General features: G+C 34.9%; 1 pseudogene; it reads left to right on the top strand.

Moving 5' to 3' along the window:
• LOC101328152 (large ribosomal subunit protein uL1m pseudogene) overlaps positions 1-19160 on the top strand; it is a 48726-nt pseudogene extending 29566 nt beyond the window's left edge.
• Positions 19161-21357: the final 2197 nt, after the last annotated feature.

Raw genomic sequence — 21357 nt, 5'->3', positions numbered from 1 at the left:
GGCGCAGTGGTTGAGAGCCCGCCTGCCGATGCAGGGGATGAGGGTTCGTGCCCCAGTCCGGGAGGATCCCACATGCCGTGGAGCGGCTGGGCCTGTGAGCCATGGCTGCTGAGCCTGCGCGTCCGGAGCCTGTGCTCCGCAACGGGAGAGACCGCAGCAGTGGGAGGCCCGTGTACCACAAAAAAAAAAAAAATTAATTCACAACCTATGTTTGTGAACTATGTTGTAGAGGCAGCAAAACCATCAGTGCCATTTTATTTTTCTTTTTATATAAATTCTTTTAGTAAATTTTGAATCTCGCATCGAAATTAGAAAATTGCAGACATATGACTCAGTTTTCTGTTTCTTCACCCTGTATCTAGTTTCTTTATATATATTTTTAATAGTTCTGTATATAATGCAGGGGGTTTAGATGAGTTCTCTTCACTCTGCTTATATGTATATCTTTCCTCCTCCAGAGAATTTCAAGTAATTATTATAAAATTTAAGAGCTTCTCCTATAGTAATTGTAGCTTTACTGAGTTTAGGGACTTAGGATTAAGTCAATTTTGAATTCATACTTTGGCTGTGCCAGGATGGTGTCTTGGATTTCTTTCTTGTAACCAGAAGGATCATGATCTTCTGGTAAAAGAGGAATAGGTAACACTGACAGAAAAGACATTTTTAAAATTTATTTATTTATTTATTTATTTTAGTGTCTTAGCAAGCCACCTGCTTTTAGGAATGTAAAAATTAGTACACCACATAGTGACTACCCTTCCTCCATAGGAGTTGGCACCCAGTGGGTCTTGCAGGGTTGTCAGTCTTCCTGTGTGCTCTACAGGATGGAAGTCTTAACCTAGCTGGGACATCAATCCAACAGTCACATGGATAGAGTATTTCTCTGGAGCCTAGTTTCAGTCACTGCTTATGATGGAATTGAGAAATGTTTCAGTCTGAGATATTAATAAATCCACATTGAGGCACTTGCCCCAGGGTCAGTGTAAAGAGAGCCCTAATCCTTTAATGCTGTTCTTAAAAACTAGTATCAAGGGCTTCCCTGGTGGCACAGTGGTTGAGCTTCCGCCTGCCGATGCAGAGGACACGGGTTTGTGCCCCGGTCCGGGAAGATCCCACATGTTGCGGAGTGGCTGGGCCCGTGAGCCATGGCCGCTGAGCCTGTGCATCCAGAGCCTGTGCTCCACAACGGGAGAGGCCACAACAGTGAGAGTCCCGTGTACCACAAAAACAAAACAAAACAAAACGAAACTAGCATCAAGACTTCTGATTTAGATAAGCTACATCTGTAACAGAAGCTTGATGGACCTAAGTAAATTCAGCACAAAGCAGCATAGTTCAAAGTGCAAAACAACTCAAAAATAAAATACTCTAGACAGCAGGAAATACAGCCAGCTAGCAAACCAAAGCAAGAGAAGAGAGACTCCCAGTGGTGGTGATCATCTATACATGGCTGTCTGAGGCAATTATCTTGTAGTTGTCACATGGCAAGATGGAATTTCCCACCTAAAATCTAGTACAGATATTGAGATGCCACACTTGGACTAAGAGGTTTGAAAAGGTTTATACTCAAATAAGGTTTTCTGAAAGAGTAAGGCAGCTAACACACGGGTCCAGAAATATGTTGAAAGAACAAGGAGGGAGAACTGGCTTTGTCTGTTACTATGGTTAAAGGCTGGATTTGCCTGTATGAGGCAAATGAGTGTTTCCATGACTGATCTGGGGTTTGCAGGTTCTAGTACCATTTTCAATATTTGTGTCCCCCCTGCTCCCCTCCCAACCACCACCAAGAAATTCTCAGACACTATCTAGGGGTCCTACAATTCAACTCAATTCTGATACTATCTGCCCAGAGATAGCATCAGATTCCACAGATTGAGGGCTTAATCCCACAAGACAGCTCCCCCCCATTCAGAGCCCATCACAAGTTTAGTTTGTGACCTTTCTTCTGACCAATGAGCTGTAAGTCAGAGGTCCCCACCACCCCCTCCTTTGGTTTGATTCACTTGCTAGTGCGCCTCACAGAATTCAGGAAGATGGTTTACTCATTAGATTCCTGATTCATTACAAAGGATATCAAAAGATGTGAATCAACCGCCAGATGAAGAGGTATATAAGGTGAGGTCCTGAACAGAGGAGCTTCTGTCTTCATGGAATTTGGGGCCTGGTATGGTAGCACGTGGAAGCAGTCTGCTTTTCCGACCTGGAAACTCTTTGAACCCCATTCTTTTCTGTTTTTACAGAGGCTTCATTACATAAGCATGATTGATTGAATCATAAACCCTGGCAGTTGATTCAGCCTCCAGACCCTCCTCTGTCCCCAGAGGTTAAGGGGATGAGATTAAAAGTTCAAATCCTCTAATCACATGATTGGTTCTCCTGATAACAAGCCGAAATATTTAATTGTGGTTCCAAAGTCGCTTCATTAACATAACAAAAGACACCTTAATTATTCTCACCACTGGAGATTCCAAGGGTTTTAGGAGCTGTGTGCCATAAGACAAAATATATATTTCCTATTATAAATTACAGTATTACAAATCTGAACTTCCCACTGGCACCAAAGGAGGGAGAACCTGGGCTTTTTTTTTGATTTGTTCAGATTTGGTCAAGAAGGGTGAGGGAGGAGGTGTCAGCACTCAAATGTCAAAAATGGAATCAGACTCCTCAATAACTTTTTAAAAATTATCAGGTTTAGGGCTTCCCTGGTGGCACAGTGGTTAAGAATCTGCCTGCCAAGGCAGGGGACACGGGTTTGAGCCCTGGTCCAGGAAGATCCCACAAGCTGCAGAGCAACTAGGCCTGTGTACCACAACTACTGAGCCTGCGTTCTACAGCCTGCACTCTAGAGCTTGTGATCCACAACTACTGAAGCCCTCGTGACTGGAGCCCGTGCTCCGCAACAAGAGAGGCCACCACAATGAGAAGCCTGCACACTACAATGAAGAGTAGCCCCCGCTCGCTGCAACTAGAGGAAGCCCACACTCATCAACAAAGACCCAACACAGCCAAAAATATACAAATAAAATAGATAAATTTATAAAAAAAGAATTATCAGGTTTATTAATTTATTTTAATTGCCATATAACATTCTTTTGAACAAATGTAACATGATTTATCCATTCTATTATTGATATAAGTTAGAGTTGTTTCACTTTTCTTAAGAAAATCAGCTGCTGTATGAATTTCTGAAATGCTGCTCCTCCAGCTCTCTAGGCAATCACGTTCCAGCAACTTTGCATATGCTCTTTCCTCTGCCTGGAATCCTGGTTCACAGACATGCATAGCTGCCTCATTCACCTCATTCAGATCTTTTCTCAAACTGCCATTTCTAAAGAAAATGTCTCATCAATTTCCACTATTGAGGTACCCTTTTTTGCTTTATTTTTCTTATCAACATCAGAATTATTTTACTTACTTGGTTTAATATTTGTCTCTTCCCACTTGAATGTAGGCTCCATGAATGCAGGGAACTTTGTTTTGTTCACTGTTATATCTTCAATATCTTGATCAGTGCCTGGTGCAATGTAGAAATTCAAACAATTTTCAGGGAATGAAAATGCATTTTTTGTGTAAATGAGCAAGAGTTTCTCAAGACATATACCTAACAAAGAAGTTTCTGGGTAGTAGTGTATAGTCGTGTTTACCTTAATAGGTAATGCTAGTTTTAAAAAGTGTACCAAATAAGAGCTCTGAACGCTCACAAATACAGGTTAATGACCATTTTTCCCCTTTTTTCTCCTCTTTTTCTCCTCCTCCTCTTCTTTCTTCTCACTCTTTCTTTCTCTTTTTCTTGTTGTCATTTGTCAATCTGAAGATTGCAAAATTATATCTTTGTGGTTTTAATTTGTATTTTCCTAAAAATCAATATGGTTCCTTGCTAATAAAAGTATAGTTCATATGTTTTGCCTCTTTTTTTTTCCAGATATTTTTCATCTCAGTGCATTATAATTGTTATATATTCTGGACATTAAATTTGTAGCTATCATTATTATTGGAAATATGTATTATACATTTGTTTTGTCTTATAATTTTCACCTTAAAGATTTTATATAACTTCAGATTTATTTCTAAATATATCACATTCTATCAATATTTTAAATGGAATATTTTTAAAAGGACATTTTACATATTCATTGTTAGTATATAATATGCACTTTTTTACACTGATTTTATATAAAACATTGATAAACATTTTTATTATAATAAATTAATATAGCTATATTAGTACATTAACTTTGGATATGGCAGTCTGATTTTCTTCCTTGCAAAGCATATGTTCTATTCTTTAACTTTCTGATATTAATGCACTGGTTACTATCTCTGGTTCAGTGTTGGATAGAAGTCATAATAGTAGGCAACATACCACTGAGTATAATGTCTATTGTGCTTTTGGTTTATTATTTTTATTGTTCAACAGATTTAGGAAATTCCTCTCTATTTCTGTTTCATAGGAACTTTAATCAGATGTGTCTAATTAGGTACATCAGATTATTTTTTCTACATGCATTTTTATGATCGTATAACATTCAATAAAGTAAATATAAAAATGTAAACCATAATAGAATATCATCAAATCTGAATCAGAAACTTTGTTGTCCATTTTTTTCATTTCTAATAATCTTCCCTCTTCAACAACCCTTCATGACATGTGTTCATCAGGACTCCTGGCTTCATTGAGAGATACTGATACCTTCTTGGGAGCATTAAACCTTCTTTTGTTAGCTTATTACATCTGACTTTCCTTGATGTAATGATGATTGTCTTTGGTTATTTAGTTTTCTATTACTTGTTTTTCAAGACCTTCTGTGCCTTCTGTGACAGTGTGAAAGGTTGTTTGGATGAAGCTGGTATTTTTAGAGTATTTCTGTAGGTAATACTTGAGGCATATTGTAATAGTAGTGTACACATCTATATTTGTGTCTACGTGAAAACTTTCTATGAAATATTTTTCCCAAACAATATTATATTATTGACAACAAGGAAAACATGATGAGTGAATGATTATTAAATCCTTTACTTCACTGTATTCTTAATAGAGGAGTTTCCTGAAATATAATTACTGATAGGCAGAGTCTGTTCACTGAATGTGTGGAATGTGCTAACAGACAATCTGATAATTATGTCTTCAATCATTTGTCTCCCTCCATGGCCTTTCACATATTTTATCAGAATTCCCTTTTCCATCCCTTGTCTATAGATCTCACACATTACATGTTTTCATAGTTTTCTAGTACCTTTTAGCTTAAGTTCAATGTCATTTTCAGGTATGTGAAAGACAGTCCAATCTAAACTGATGCTTTAATCTTGTATTCAATTTTAAGTTTCTTCCATCCTCTAGGTTAAGCCTGGCCCATGACCTGTATGGGGAGGTCATCAAGGAGATGTGGTCACTGCTCATCTTTGGTTTACCCTCTCTCCTTCCTATCCTGCTACTCTGGATACTCAAGGCTTGAGGAAAGGAAAGGGATTGGTAGAGAAAAGTAACAGTGTCCTTTACTTGGTTGTAGGTTCTCTGATCTGTCAGAGGACTCCCTCAGAGAATAGGCTCAAATTTGAATCCTTTGTTATGAGCTCTTTGGAGAAGAAGGTGAAAAGTAGACACTAGTCTCTACTTTCTCTGAATTCCTGAAGACTCATGATGGTTTCCCAAAGTTTTTGAGTACCCTGCTAAATGCCTGGGTTCATATAACCGTACAGACAACACCTGTCGTGTTTAACTCAGCAACTTCCAGATAGGGAAAGAGAGAGATGCTTTTCCCATTTTCTTGTAAAAATCTGCAAACATGTCTCCTCAAGGACTAAAAATGGGAGGATTCTTCACAAAATCTTCCATTGTAATGAACGTTTACCTTTCTTTTTGTAAAGGCTAAACATAAGTGACTAATGTGGTCACTTCTTAATAAGACCTTAATTGTAGTTCTGGGTTTTTTGTTTGTTTTTCTGTTTTGTTTTTGTTTTTTCGTGGTACGTGGGCCTCTCACTGTTGTGGCCTCTCCCGTTGTGGAGCCCAGGCTCCGGACATGCAGGCTCAGCGGCCATGGCTCACGGGCGCAGCCGCTCCACGGCCTGTGGGATCTTCCCAGACCGGAACACGAACCCATGTCCCCTGCATTGGCAGGTGGACTTTCAACCACTGTGCCACCAGGGAAGCTCTGTTTTTTTGTTTAATAATATGGGAGTTACTTGTTTCCTTTCTCCTCTGCTTTAGGATTTAGGCAAAATCCTAGAAGACCAAAAAGCAAAACAAAACAAAACAGCAACAACAGATTTCTATTCCAAATTCTGTTTTATAGCTATGGAGGGTGTGTGTAGACTAGTTTTGCTGGTATTTAATTTCTTTAGTAATTCAAGTGTCTGCCTCAAGGATGCTCTTTAAAAAAAAACAAAAAAAAACCTTTTCTTTTCCAGGTGCTGGTACAAATGAAAAAGAAAGGTAAGATAAACAAAGTTCATGAAAATTTCATTTTTACTATCCCAAACATATAATGAAAATTATAACTTATAAAGAGTAAAGCACTGTGAGAAATATTGCATTTGTATTGCTTATTTTTTAACCTGATGGCCAAAAATAAAATGCTAGGATTTGTTTCCACAAGAAAATAGTAACCTTACCAAAATGAACTGTACTATAAGTTATGTAAATACTGAGATATAGAGGCAAACAAATAGATATAATTTTATATTATTGAGTAACTTGCAAAGATGAATGTGGTCATATTATACTTGTGTTGTACAACTGGGGATTTTTTGGAACTCCAGAGAAAAAACTTTGATTGTTATTGATCATTCCTATTATCCTCCAGCCATTATTGGAAAATTTTAACTATTAAGTGCTGGGGCCATAAAGTTAGTTATCACTAAGCTCGAAAGTATTATGTTTTATATTTGTGAGTTACTTTCTCAAATTAGGACAAAAACTCTGCAACAGATTTCACGAACACATGCTCTTTTCCCCTTCCTTCTTCTAGCATCAATGCTTCTGTGTTGCAGTTAATTTAATTAGTGCTTTAGTGAATTGCTCTCCATGTCAACTTGGACAATTTCTTCCCTATATGTTTTTATTTCTAAATGTAATTTGGCTTAGACTTTATAGACATTATATGGAAATTTCCAGCTAACTACATGACACCATGTTTTTTGGGGAAGGAAGAAAACAACAAATGAAAGAAAAAAAATCATTAATCCCTGTAGATAATTTACTTTATATAAAAGTTTTTTTTTAAATGGTTTTACCACTGCCTATGTGTGAAACTAGCATCATTACATCAGTCTGTTTCAGTCATTGTGTCTGTGTCTGTGAATCAATAATTATTCAATTACTTTAAATAATTTTGAAAGAATCTCTCATTTGGGACTATCAGGAAGCTAATTTTATAGAAATTGAACTGACAAAATATTTTGTCCCTTCCTACCTGATGTATAAGTAAAAAAAAAAAAAAAATCAATAAAAATCAATTGAAATGTGTTTTCAATTCAAACAGTCATATTATTATTCCAGCTGCTGCAGTACAGAAGATTATTTTACATAGAAGCAACTGTGCCTGTATGTGTGTTTGTATACTGCATCCATATGTAAATAGGAAGGAAACAATGACTAACACAGATCCTACAAGTTGATGATGTCTTTCCTCCATAAGCTCTTTGGTTGCAAATACTATTTATCATTTTGTTTTACAAAAATCAAGGAACATTTGGAAATCTTAAAATGAATAGTAAATTTGGATTTAACAGATTTGCAACATATGTAATGTATGCACATCTACCATCACCCATATAACATTGACTAAGAAGTTAATGGGCAATACTGACCAAACCTAATGCTTCAGGGAGAACCTTTTAAAGTTTAACAGGCATTGTCATGGCACTTCACACAAGGAGATATATTTTCAGCTCTGTCTTTAGTCAGGAGGTTACTCTTCCTGCTCAAGAAATTTAGAATATCTTTACCATCACCTCATCCTATAGAGTGAAGACACATACAGAGTCTTCTTGCATGCAACAACCATCCCCAAGTTTAATGAACAAAGACTGAGCATCATTTGTAACTGAGCAGAGCAGACTGCTTTATGTGACAACCTGGCCAAGTCAGAATATATACTTACCCACAAGTTAAAACGTATCAGGTTTCATTTAATAAAAAGGACCTGGGACATTAATTAGAGCTCATCGGTGTTTTGTAGTTCTGAGGACCCAGTTGTGAAGATCACATAATGGATCTGAAGTCACACTGACTAGATAAGGATATGATAGTCAAGATGGAAACAGAGGGGCAAAGGAATAGGAGGAGAAGAGGAATTGACATATGATTGCAGAGATTCTAATTTTATTTTTATTTCAAGGATTAATACATTATGAAAAATAACTAATGAAAAAAAATAAGGTCATGATTGAGCTGTTGTGATTCATGGCAAAACAATCATGACAATCTAAAAGTAGAAGAAATATCATTGGTAATAAGATATTATTATTATATTACTATAATAAGAAGTACATGGTAAAATGAAAAATCTTAGCATAGTTGGAGCATAGATACCTACAAGCAATTATTTCCTAGGGTATTAGGTCATTAAAAGAAAGGGGATGTGATTAAGCTAATAAACACATATCATTAAAAAAAAAGTCAAAGCCTCTCTCTTTTTTTTTTTTTTAAGTTTAATGAATTTTACTAAAATTTCATGATTTGGCAGGTGAGAAAAATCCAAACTCACCATTAAGGGCCTACTGAAAAACACACCTGCCTCATCCTTTCATCAAAGGTACATCATTATCACATGGCTCCTATGCAAATTTTGAACCTGGAGAGGGGTAATAACCTTATTAGTATATCAAAATCTTGAAGCCATTCAAAGTTCTGGAATTAGAGACAAAGGAAATACTAAATAAGTTTTTTAATACTTTTTTTACATGCACTATAAAATAGAAAATATATGACAGAATATCCTGGATAGACAGAAAAGTCTGTTTTATCTGAAAATTCAACAACATAAACATTCTGTAAAACATGAAAATAATATGAATTTGTTTTATTTATCTCTTGATTTATCCTGAGTTAATTGTAATCAACAAGTATTGTACTTTACATAATTACAAATAAACATTTTGTCTTCCTCTTCCTAAGAAAGATTGGAAGACTGTTTCAGTTCCTTAGTGGAAAAAGCATACAGACATTGCAGGCCAGTGTATGTTGATGTGCCTATGAAAGACATGGGATGACTTGTTCAGTCTTTTCATACATACAAGTTATACTACCTCTATTAGGCTTTAGTTAGAGAATTTATGTACAAATATATGGCATATACATAATGCATATAATCATATCTATGTATTAAAATAAATGCAGATCCTACTACATATGAAACACTAGGATTAGTGTTTTAAATACTATATTAAAAAGTCTAATCTGCATAGCAATCTAAGCAGTCTAAGATGAATGATATTATACTACTGGTTTATGTTTTTCAAAATGTCTCTAGAAGTTTGGACATGGTAGAAAATATCACAGGTATCAGAACATAAACTTAATGGGAATCAAACCCAGCAATTTATGAGTTCAATTTTATATTTTCCCTAGTATTATTTAGAATATCTATAGGTATTATTGTTCTTTCTCATTGTCAATATCCTTAAGTGTTAAAATATGATTTTATCAGTTTATGAATAACATATAATTATAACCCCATTGTTTTAGATATTTAATGTAAAATCTGGCATTGAACAATCCATTCCATCATTTGCTAAGAGGCTATTGTATTTCAGGATTACAGCAAAAGAAAAATATATACATGTGTTCATATGTAATATATAATAAATATACATTATATAAAGATAAAGCCAAAAGTTAAGTCAAAAATTGTCTAGTCCAATAGTAAAATGCATGTAATCAATAAAATTACTACATGTATGACTTACATATAATGTGTCTCTCTCTATATATGTATCTATCTATCTATCTATCTATATATATATGTCTTTAATATTTTTTTAAGAAAAATATTGTTTAGCAGTTATAGAAAAAATTTGCTTGTCTGGAAATATATTCTGGGGGAATACCTTTGATGTTCTTTCAAAGTAGACCCTCAAAAAATTGACAACATACTATAAAAATTCTGAGCTGTAAAGTTCATTTTACAATACTTTGAAATGTATCACCACTTATCTTCATGCCAAGTGACCATTTAGAAATTACAAGTTTCATTCTTTTTCTCCAAAATAAATAAATAGAATTATAGAACATTACATAGAATTATTCTACTTATTCAGATAAGTAGAGATTCATCAGAGTGGGAACTAAGATTTTAAATTTATATACATAATTATTCTACTGGGCTTACTGACATTGTCAATAGCTTTAAAAAATCCATTGAAAAACTAGTGTTCAGTAGAAATACTGACAACAAAGAATACTTTTTTTAAATTTTATTTATTTATTTTTGGTTGTGCTGGGTCTTCATTACTGCACGTGGGCTTTCTTTAATTGTGGCGAGCCGGGGCTACTCTTTGTTGCGGTGTGCAGGTTTCTTATTGCAGTGGCTTCTCTTGTTGTGGAGCACAGGATCTAGGTGTGCGGGCTTCAGTAGTTGTGGCTTGCAGCTCAGTAGGTGTGGCTCGTGGGCTCTAGAGCACAGGCTCAGTAGTTGTGGCACACAGGCTTAGTTGCTCTGTGGCATGTGGGATCTTCCCGGACCAGGGCTTGAACCCATGTCCACTGTACTGGCAGGTGGATTCCTAACCACTGTGCCACCAAGGGAGTCCCAAGAATAATTATTTTAAAGAATACATTCATGAACAATTTGAATGTTATGAAACAAGATAGAGAACTAAATAATGTAAAAGCACTTCTGAAAATCATTAAAATGAAGAGGTTTCCTAGTGAAATTTGTTGGAACCAAGATTGAGTAAAATTCTTAATGTAATTTATTTTCATTTTATTATTACAAAATATTAACTTGTTTTTTGTCTACTAAAAACAATATTGGTCTCTAAACTACTGTTAAGAGATGGTCTACCCTAACATGATAAAGGCTGAAGCTTCATTAAAGCTCTGAAATTTCATAATTTAGAGAAAGAGATATTTTTGTTGGGGTGAATAGGATATGACTATATTTTTCCAAAACCTTTATAATACTGTTAATCTCAATGAAAAAAGTAATACTATATACTTCATTTTAAAACGTTTTACATTAAAGTTAAATTTAGTACTAGTCACAAGAAGAATCAAATATTTATACTAAAGAGAATTTAATATGGTAAAATAAATTGAATTTTAAATTGTATCCAGTTATAATATGGAACATTATTCATTTTTAGAGATTCTTATAAAAATCAATTAAGAAATGAAAATATAAAATGCTAATGCACTTAGATGTAATATCTCATTTCAACTCAAATATTTGACTCTGTGAATATTGTATACATACACACAAAATTTGTGTTTTCATTTTTCTGAGGGTATTGCAATTATGAAATTATATATATATATTACACACACACAAATACACATATCTATGTGTGTATATTTAATATAAATATGTGTGTATAAATGTAACCACAGAAAAATTATCTTAAGTATATTATATACAGAATAGATGTGAGGATGAAATCCACATATAATTCTTAAATATTTTTGTCTGTTGCTTTAAATTTTCTCTGCAAGTAAATTTTTAAAAACTTATTTTATCTTTAATAATTACCACCATTTTATTACAGTATGAACTTGTTTGAATAAGACATCTCAATAGCCTTTCTTGAATGTGTGTATTCCTATGAGCAGACAGCCACTTTTACATCACCCCCAATAAGTTTCTGCTCATGTGGAATATTCAGACATCTCTCCAATTTTTTTATGAGTTCCCAAATGGCAACTACTATAATCATATTCCCCCAGATCCAGTTGTCACCTGCCATATTTTTTTTCTCTGCCTCAAGACTCCCCTTAGTCAATGCATCACTTGTAAAACTATGCAAAGGAACCTCACCATTGCTAAGGCCAGTAGACAATTTTCCCTGACACTTCTGATTTGAAATCACTAAGAACTTTCTTTCAAAACCCTGCAAGCAAAAACTGGATAACTTGATATAAACATTAGAAAAATCACCACAACAGATCATGTATGGACAGCCTCAGTGCCTACTATTTATGGGTCGCTCATAAAATTCACTGGAATACTGGATGCCATTGCCAGACATTTGATCTGTAAACCAGGAAATTTATCAGATTGCCACTACTATCCTCAGTCCACCACTGAAAGATGCTTAGAGTCCAATATCTAAAAATTTTCTAGGCTGACTGCCATGTGAACTAAAAACTGAGTTTTCTACAACCATGAATTTTAATTTTTTCTTTTGTTTCCATAGAAATGGCCCTCATTAAATGCCTGATTGGTAGCACCATAAAAAGGCCTAATTTAGATACCCTCACCCTACTTTCATTTACAACACTGCCCCTTGAAATAAGACACTACTGTTTAACTCAACTGAGCTATTCTCAAGACTAAGACTGTTTCAGTGAGGTTTGGAACAATCCATCAACTCTGTTTCTGGATGGCAAAATTTCTTGGGGAAATTTCAAAAGTGGAGTGGGGGGCAGGAATGAAGGATAGCAGAGTATGCCACCCTCAGAAATGCTACTTTGGCATGAAGATTATTTTGAGCTAAAGGTACATGAAAAACAGCAGATAAAAGAAGAATGTTTTGACCTCCCCTTTCCCTTCTGAAAACAGAAGACAAAACTCCCATGTGAAAGAAATCTTCCCTATACCAGGAGGAAAGAAACATCCATAGTATCAGAGATGGAACTCAAATCCCAGAGAATTTTTCTGGTGAATTAGAAGCTAAGATGAGCATAGGATAATCTGATATTATCATCTTCTGTACCATAGGAAACTGTGAGCCTGATTATTGAAGTAGTTTATGAACTTCCATATGAAACATCCTTACAGTATCGATTTACTTACCTCTCTCCTGTTCTCTCTCTCTGTTGCTCACTATTTAAAAAAAAAAAAAAAACTTATCTTAAGTTATCCATGTCAGTGTTGCATGCTGAGATCATCAGTGGGAAGTACCCAGAAGTTTCTCAGTTTCCCAGCACCATCTAGTAGAGTTTTTAAGGCTCATCCCTTCAGTGCTACAATCTAAAAACATCTTTTTGTCTGTAGGATCCTTGCTTCACTAATGACTGTGTGTCCCTCTCTTTTCTTCTATTAAAGCCTTTCATACTACAATAAATAGGAGTTCTACTTTCTTGTCTAATCTCTAATAAATGCCCGAGGCTATTCAATTGTTTCAGTAAGAAATAAATGGCAGCTGAATGTATGGAAGTGATGCTAACTAAAATATAACAGCATAAATTTGAAGATAGAAAATTGAATTGACAAGAATTGCTGGTTTATTTCTATAACCAGAATACTTTCTCTGGGCCTATGCTTGGTTTACCCATTTTTCTTCTTATGTGGTTAATGCATAACAAAGCAGAGTTAATGGGACTATTTTTCTGCATTTTTAAAAAAATATGCTCAGAGGTTTAACAGTTTTTTAAACTTACTGTCTCGTTTGACAATGCTCTAGTCATTCAAACTAATTGCTTTTAGTCTCTATGAACATTTTGACAATTGAATCAAACATGGAGTGGAGTTTGCCACTGAGAATTTCTTGGGTTTCCATTATCTACACTTTTTTTTTCCTTCTTCTCCTCTACTTCTTCTACACCAACCCCAAAAGAAAACTAAGCTAAAAAAAAATGTAAACAAAGAAAACAACACAACCAACCCCCCCCCCAAAAAAAAACACACACACCAAAAAAATCAAAGGGATAACTCTCATGAATACTTAAATATTATTTACAGGGATAAGGATGTGGCTTAGTCCACCCAGGCTGCTATAACAAAATACCACAGACTGGGAATCTTATAAACAGCAGAAATTTATTTCTCCCAGTTCTGGAGACTGGAATTCCAAGAGTAGGATTCCAGTACAGTCTGGGGAGGGCCCCTGTCCAGGTTGCAAATTTCTTGTTGTATTTTCACGTGGTAAAAAGGTCTAGGGAGCTCCCTCAGACTTTTTGTAATCTCATTTATGAGGGCAGGGCCCTCATGACCTAATCACTTTCCAGAAGTTTCACCTCCTAATGTCATTACATTGGGCATTAGGATTTCAACATGTGAATTTGAGACAAACATTCAGACCATAATAGAACTAATCCTTGAACATCAGTGTTCTAAAGGAAAGTATGTGAATTGGGAAGAAAAGATAATCTATTTGGCACAGCAAAGATGCAGTTTTAGCAGATACAAAAATAATGTCAATGGGGAATGTCTGAAACCATTCTTGCTTGTCATCACTGGGACTATGAAGGTGCTACTGGTATCTAGTGGGTAGAGGCCAGGGCTACTGCTAAACATTCTACAGTACACAGGACAGCTTCCACAACAACAAAAACAACAAAATTCTATTGTCCAAGATGTTGACTATAAATGTTGAGAAAGATTAGATCACTCCCTAACACCATACACACAGAAATCTCTGGCATTCCTATACACTAAGGATGAAAAATCTGAAAGTGAAAACAAGAAAACACTCCCATTTACCATTGCAACAAAAAGAATAAAATACCTAGGAATAAACCTACCTAAGGAGACAAAAGACCTGTATGCAGAAAATTATAAGACACTGATGAAAGAAATTAAAAATGATACAAATAGATGGAGAGATATACCATGTTCTTGGATTGGAAGAATCAACATTGTGAAAATGACTCTACTACCCAAAGCAATCTACAGATTCAATGCAATCCCTATGAAACTACCACTGGCATTTTTCACAGAACTAGAAAAAAAAATTTTGCAATTTGTATGGAAACACAAAAGACCCCGAATAGCCAAAGCAATCTTGAGAACGAAAAATGGAGCTGCAGGAATCAGGCTCCCTGACTTCAGACTATACTACAAAGCTACAGTAATCAAGACAGTATGGTACTGGCACAAAAACAGAAATATAGATCAATGGAACAGGATAGAAAGCCCAGAGATAAACCCACGCACATATGGTCACGTTATCTTTGACAAAGGAGGCAGAAATGTACAGTGGAGAAAAGACAGCCTATTCAATAAGTGGTGCTGGGAAAACTAGACAGCTACATGTAAAAGTATGAGATTAGATCACTCCCTAACACCATACACAAAAATAAGCTCAAAATGGATTAAAGACCTAAATATAAGGCCAGAAACTATCAAACTCTTAGAGGAAAACATAGGCAGAACACTCTATGACATAAATCACAGCAAGATCCTTTTTGACCCACCTCCTAGAGAAATGGAAATAAAAACAAAAGTAAACAAATGGGACCTAATGAAACTTAAAAGCTTTTGCGCAGCAAAGGAAACCATAAAGAAGACCAAAAGACAACCCTCAGAATGGGAGAAAATATTTGCAAATGAAGCAACTGACAAAGGATTAATCTCCAAAATTTATAAGCAGCTCATGCAGCTTAATAACAAAAGAACAAACAACCCAATCCAAAAATGGGCAGAAGACCTAAATAGACATTTCTACAAAGAAGATATACAGACTGCCAACAAACACATGAAAGAATGCTCAACATCACTAATGATTAGAGAAATGCAAATCAAAACTACAATGAGATATCATCTCACACCAGTCAGAATGGCCATCATCAAAAAATCTAGAAACAATAAATGCTGGAGAGGGTGTGGAGAAAAGGGAACCCTCTTACACTGTTGGTGGGAATGTAAATTGATACAGCCACTGTGGAGAACAGTATGGAGGTTCCTTAAAAAGCTACAAATAGAACTACCATATGACCCAGCAATCCCACTACTGGGCATATACCCTGAGAAAACCATAATTCAAAAAGAGTCATGTACCAAAATGTTCATTGCAGCTCTATTTACAATAGCCCAGAGATGGAAACAACCTAAGTGTCCATCATCGGATGAATGGATAAAGAAGATGTGGCACATATATACAATGGAATATTACTCAGCCATAAAAAGAGACGAAATTGAGCTATTTGTAATGAGGTGGATAGACCTAGAGTCTGTCATACAGAGTGAAGTAAGTCAGAAAGAGAGAGACAAATACCGTATGCTAACACATATATATGGAATTTAAGAAAAAAAAATGTCATGAAAAACCTAGGGGTGAAACAGGAATAAAGACACAGACTTACTAGAGAATGGACTTGAGGCTATGGGGAGGGGGAAGGGTAAACGGTGACAAAGCAATAAAGAGGCTTGGACATGTATACACTACCAAACGTAAGGTAGATAGCTAGTGGGAAGCAGCCGCATAGCACAGGGAGATCAGCTCGGTGCTGTGTGACCGCCTGGAGGGGTGGGATAGGGAGGGTGGGAGGGAGGGTGACGCAAGCGGGAAGAGATATGGGAACATATGTATATATATTACTGATTCATTTTGTTGTGAAGCTGAAACTAACATACCATTGTAAAGCAATTATGCTCCAATAAAGATGTTTAAAAAATATATATATAAAATAAATAAATAAAATGGAGAATTCTAACCCTTGGGTTAGAATATGAAAAATACCTGTCTATGAAATCATACGTTCTTTAACTGGACCAAGGAAAGTAAAAGAATCTCCTTGGATAAAGTGATTTTTTTTTCTTAGGTTTTCAAGCCAATACACCTCACAAAAACCTCTAAAACAGTATTAGAAACAGGCTTAATGACATGCAGACTATAAATCTGATAGGTGGATTTAAGAGATTTTTCTGTCTAGAGGAAAAGGTGTTTTATATGTTAAGGCATTTCTAGTGCTCTGAAAACCATATAAAGAGGCACCTCTGGGGACCTTCTCTACCCTTTCAGCTGACAGTAATAATTATGTATGTGCTGAATGCTTAGTCACCAATGGCTTGATATTAATGACTGGAGTGCAGGTTTATTTGTGGCCTTAACCATTACACTGTGTATTCCCCTCCTCATTCTAATCATCAAACACCAAAATGCAGTAAGCTTAATGGGGAAAAGACAAATTACCAGATCTTAACAATTTAAATGATTTTGCATTCCTGGTATGCTATTAAGTCAGTTAATTGTGCTTAGAGATACTACATAGAATTCTTGCTCATTGGTTTCTTGTTATTATAGTGGGAAGTTCCACTGATATGACCAGAATCAGTGTTATTATGGACAATGAATTTAAATTCTACACTTAAATGGAGACAATGGTATATAACATAGAAAAGCGAAAGAAAAAAAAATAAAATATATTTATAGGAAGCAAAATGATTTTTAATATATATGTGCAAAAGTCAAAATGTGAAACGGATTTGGGGCAACCAAGAAGAATTTAATTGTTCATATGAGGTAACAAAGAGAAAAACCTTCTGTGAGCTGATCATTATAAATCCATTGTAAGTTAAAGGAGTAGAAAAGATTAACTTAGGGATTTTGGGGCAATTTCTCAAATAAAATTAGGAGAAAAGAAGGAAACTTTAATTTTAGTGTTGAATGAAACCAATAAATCCTTTAAAGAGTGTGTGTGTGTGTGTGTGTGTGTGTGTGTGTGTACATATATAATTCCCCCCCTGAGAAACAGCGCTATGGTTTCATGCTTCACCAAAACAACAAATTTGAATATATATATATATATATATATATATGTGTATATATATATATATATATATATATATATATATATATATATATTTGAATTTTAAACAGGTCAGGTACCAGATTACTTTCCAATAATACATAGTATCCAATTAAATGTTATGTCCCCTTTCAGTGCACTCCACTCTCACCATCCTCTTGGCATAACACTAGTCTATTCCTTGCTTATTAAAATGTACCATATCAAACTCACAGAATATGAAGTTCAAGAAAAATTACAGTAGCAAATGTAACATATAAAATAAAAGAAAGCACCATTCCATGGCAATGTGAGAAAGAAGTCCAATTATTTTTCTGTTATCTTGTAGAGTTTAGATGTCTACATAGTGTTGCTGATAGAGAGAACAGTAGCAGAGTAACTAATATTAGCCATACTTTTTTTAGCCTCAAAATCTTCTTAAAGATGTGCTTCTAAGGATGGCTAGAGAACTGAGAAAAGTGGTGTCATTTCTGATAGGAATTATTGGAATGGTCAAGTTATGTAAAATTCATCAAATCAGCCACATCCTCGTTCTATTTCATCAATATAAAGAGAAGAACATAAATTGTTTTTAACCTGGAGTTTTTCATATAGCAATATCCCCATAATAATAGTAAAAAACTCTAAAAGTTAAAATTATAATGCATAATAAAGTGATCTTTGCTTTGGCAAATTTGAAAATAAAAAGGTTATAGGTCAACATAATTCAAAATGGTCAACATGATGATATCCCTATGACACCTCAGCAGAATCTTGATACATCATCAAAGCCATAGTCTTTTCAAAGATGGTTTATCAGTTATCTCTTTATTCTTGTCCTGTAAACATTCACATACTCAACAGACCTTGTGTTGCTACTATAAAGTCTGCAAATTTTTTTTAAAGGTTAAAAAACATAAAAATGGTGCCAAAGGAAAAGCATCAGATTGAAAAAAAGAAAAGAGTTAAAAAAAAAGTCATACCACTATATGAAAATAAATCCTGAGTGTATGCATTTAAAACACTTGTACACACAGCAAATATACAAGGTTAATAAAGCTATTCACTTACTTAAGAAATTTCAAATTCTGGACTCTATTAATCCAAAACAAGGTGTTTATCTTGATTTGACACTGGTTACAGTACATGAGGAAAAGAAAAAAGTGGAGTCATTTGCCAGTGTTCTTTGTTTTCCATATCCATTGGTTTCAGAAACCAATAAAGTTGCTATATTTACAAGGAATGCATCAAAGATTAAAATAGCAGAAGAAAATGCAGCTGCATTTGCAGAAGGAACTAATCTGATTCAGAAGATTTTGAATTATAAAATTCATGCAGATTTTTAAGTGGCTGTTCCTGAAGGAATGCCTGAGATTATTCCATTAAAGAAGAAACTGAAAAAAAAGATTTTCCAAGCTTATTCAAAATTCCATTGGCCATTACATCCCCCAAATTTGAGTTACTTAAAAATGGGCATAAAATTAAGGTAGATGAAGAAAGAGAGAACTTTCTGGAGACCATAATAGCAACATTGGATCAAATGACCAGATAGCTGCAGTGTGCAAACAATTATCAGTGAAGTTTGTAGGACAGACCTCTGAGTTGGGGATCCTCTGTGGTACACGATTTACTTCATAGTCCAAGTGAAGACTTTTACTAAAGATGGAGTCTTTGATGTCTAAACAAGCAAAAATCAACGAAAGAAAAATAAATGTTGCCTAGAAGTGTTGGTTTATGAAATTACTTTCAGTAGATTAAGGAGCAAGAGAGAAAATAATAAAACTATGAAATTTCTATATTTGGTGCCTTGTTATTTCTTGATGTGCACAGTTGAAAGTGAATTTTAACACCAATAAAGAAAGTCTTATAATTGCAAAAATAAGAAAATAAAAATTTCTGTGTCCAAACCTTAATAAAAAGAAGTCAGGATATTGAAAAGGACCCAAATGTCAACACTTATTTTGTTGATGTTTTGAAATTGTGAGAAAAATCATTATACACTACATGCAGCCCCTGCGGAATCCATATGCATTTAAATTTTAATTCCCATTTTTTATTGAGAATCTATAAACTATGTCCTGCAACATAACAACGTAATCCCTCCAACAACTGCCCTGCTCAGACTTTGTCCTACTCTCACAGGTCACCATGAACCTTTGTGTATAATTTAGCAGGCATAACATTTCACACTTATATTATCAATGTTTGGCAAGCAGTGATTTTGCCTTGTCATTTTTAGTCCCCAGCAAATAATTTTGAGGAAATTGATTAATTTGTCCCCAAATAAGTTCTAGGAGTCAGTAGGTTTCAACACAGCTTTTTATTGTTAACATCATATATTTCTGAGAAATTTCAGCATCACTTGTCACTTGGTATATTCTATTTGTATTGGAATTTAAACTACATCCTTTTTAGAAACAGTATCTTCATTTTATGTCTCTGCACCACAGCTGATAAAGTAAAAATGTTTTGTTAATATCTTGCATCTTAGTCTGCTCTGGCTGCCATAACAAAATACCATAGACTAGGTAGCTTAAATGACAGAAATTTATTTTCTAACAGTTTTGGAGGCTGGTAATCTGATATCAGGGCGTCAGCATGACTGGGTTCTGGTGAAAGCACTCTTTCTGGCTTTCAGGTGGCCACTTTCTAGGTGTTTGCTAGAAGAAAGAAAAAAGATATCTCTCTCTTTCTCTTCTTATAAGACTACCAACCCTATTAGAATAGGACCCTGCCCTTGCAATCTCATTTAACATTATATACCTCTTAGAAGCCCTATCTCAAAAAAATAGTCACATTGGGGATTAAGGATTCAACATACGAGTTTGGGGGGGAACATAATTCAGTCCATAGCATCTTCACAAAAGAAAAAAAAATATTTTGCAAGATCATAGAGATTCCAATTTTGTTTAATTTTACAGGTCTCAAAAGATACCTCATTTACTTTATACTGTCGACTGAAACAAATGCACAACCTAAAACTGCAGAATTATGTTTTATTTGGCAGACAAAAGTGAGGACTTAAGCTTAGGACGCAGTCTCTCATCTCTGAGAGACTGCTCTGAAGAGGTTAGGGGGAAGCCAGGATATGTAGGAGTTTTTGCAACAAAGACCAGCTAGCCAGAACTTCAAAAATTTACTGTTAAAAAATTAAAGAAAAACAGATATTTCAAGTTGATGAATTTAACACTTTTCTATGTATGGGAAGATGTGAAAGTCTGGGCTCACTGAAATCATTCCTTTGATATGCACCTTAGCTATCTAGGACCAGTATCCTGTTCCTTCCCATCCTGAATCCCCTCAGGGTGTACAGTTGCCAGTGGCTACAGTGGTTGAGGGCTTTGCAGTGGGCAGCGCGTTTGTCTGTCCTAAGTTCTCCCAGGGCTCACCTGCCTGGTGTCTTTAGTGGCTTGATGGCTGTAACATCCTTTGTTTACTGATATGGTATGCAGCATTTTTCATCCACAATACCTAGTTTATTTATTTAATTTTTTATGTATCTATTTATTTTTTCAGTTTTATCTAGAGGTTAGCTAGGACAAGAAATTGTTATAAAATAGTATCTAAGAAATTCTCCCTTTAAAATCTACATGACAATTTTCTCAGGAAAAGACAATAGCATTAAGCATATTGATTCAATCAAATAGTTTATCATTCTTTTATCTCACTTACCTTGATCATTAAGAAAATAAGACTGAAATCTTTATTTTAGTAGATAAGTTTGACTCGTCCTTTTTTAAAATTTTATT

This window comes from Tursiops truncatus, chromosome 4 (assembly GCF_011762595.2).
Source record: "Tursiops truncatus isolate mTurTru1 chromosome 4, mTurTru1.mat.Y, whole genome shotgun sequence".
In the NCBI taxonomy this organism is placed as follows: Eukaryota; Metazoa; Chordata; class Mammalia; order Artiodactyla; family Delphinidae; genus Tursiops; species Tursiops truncatus.
Note: the sequence above shows the minus strand (reverse complement) of the source record. Positions and strands in the feature narration are given on the sequence as shown.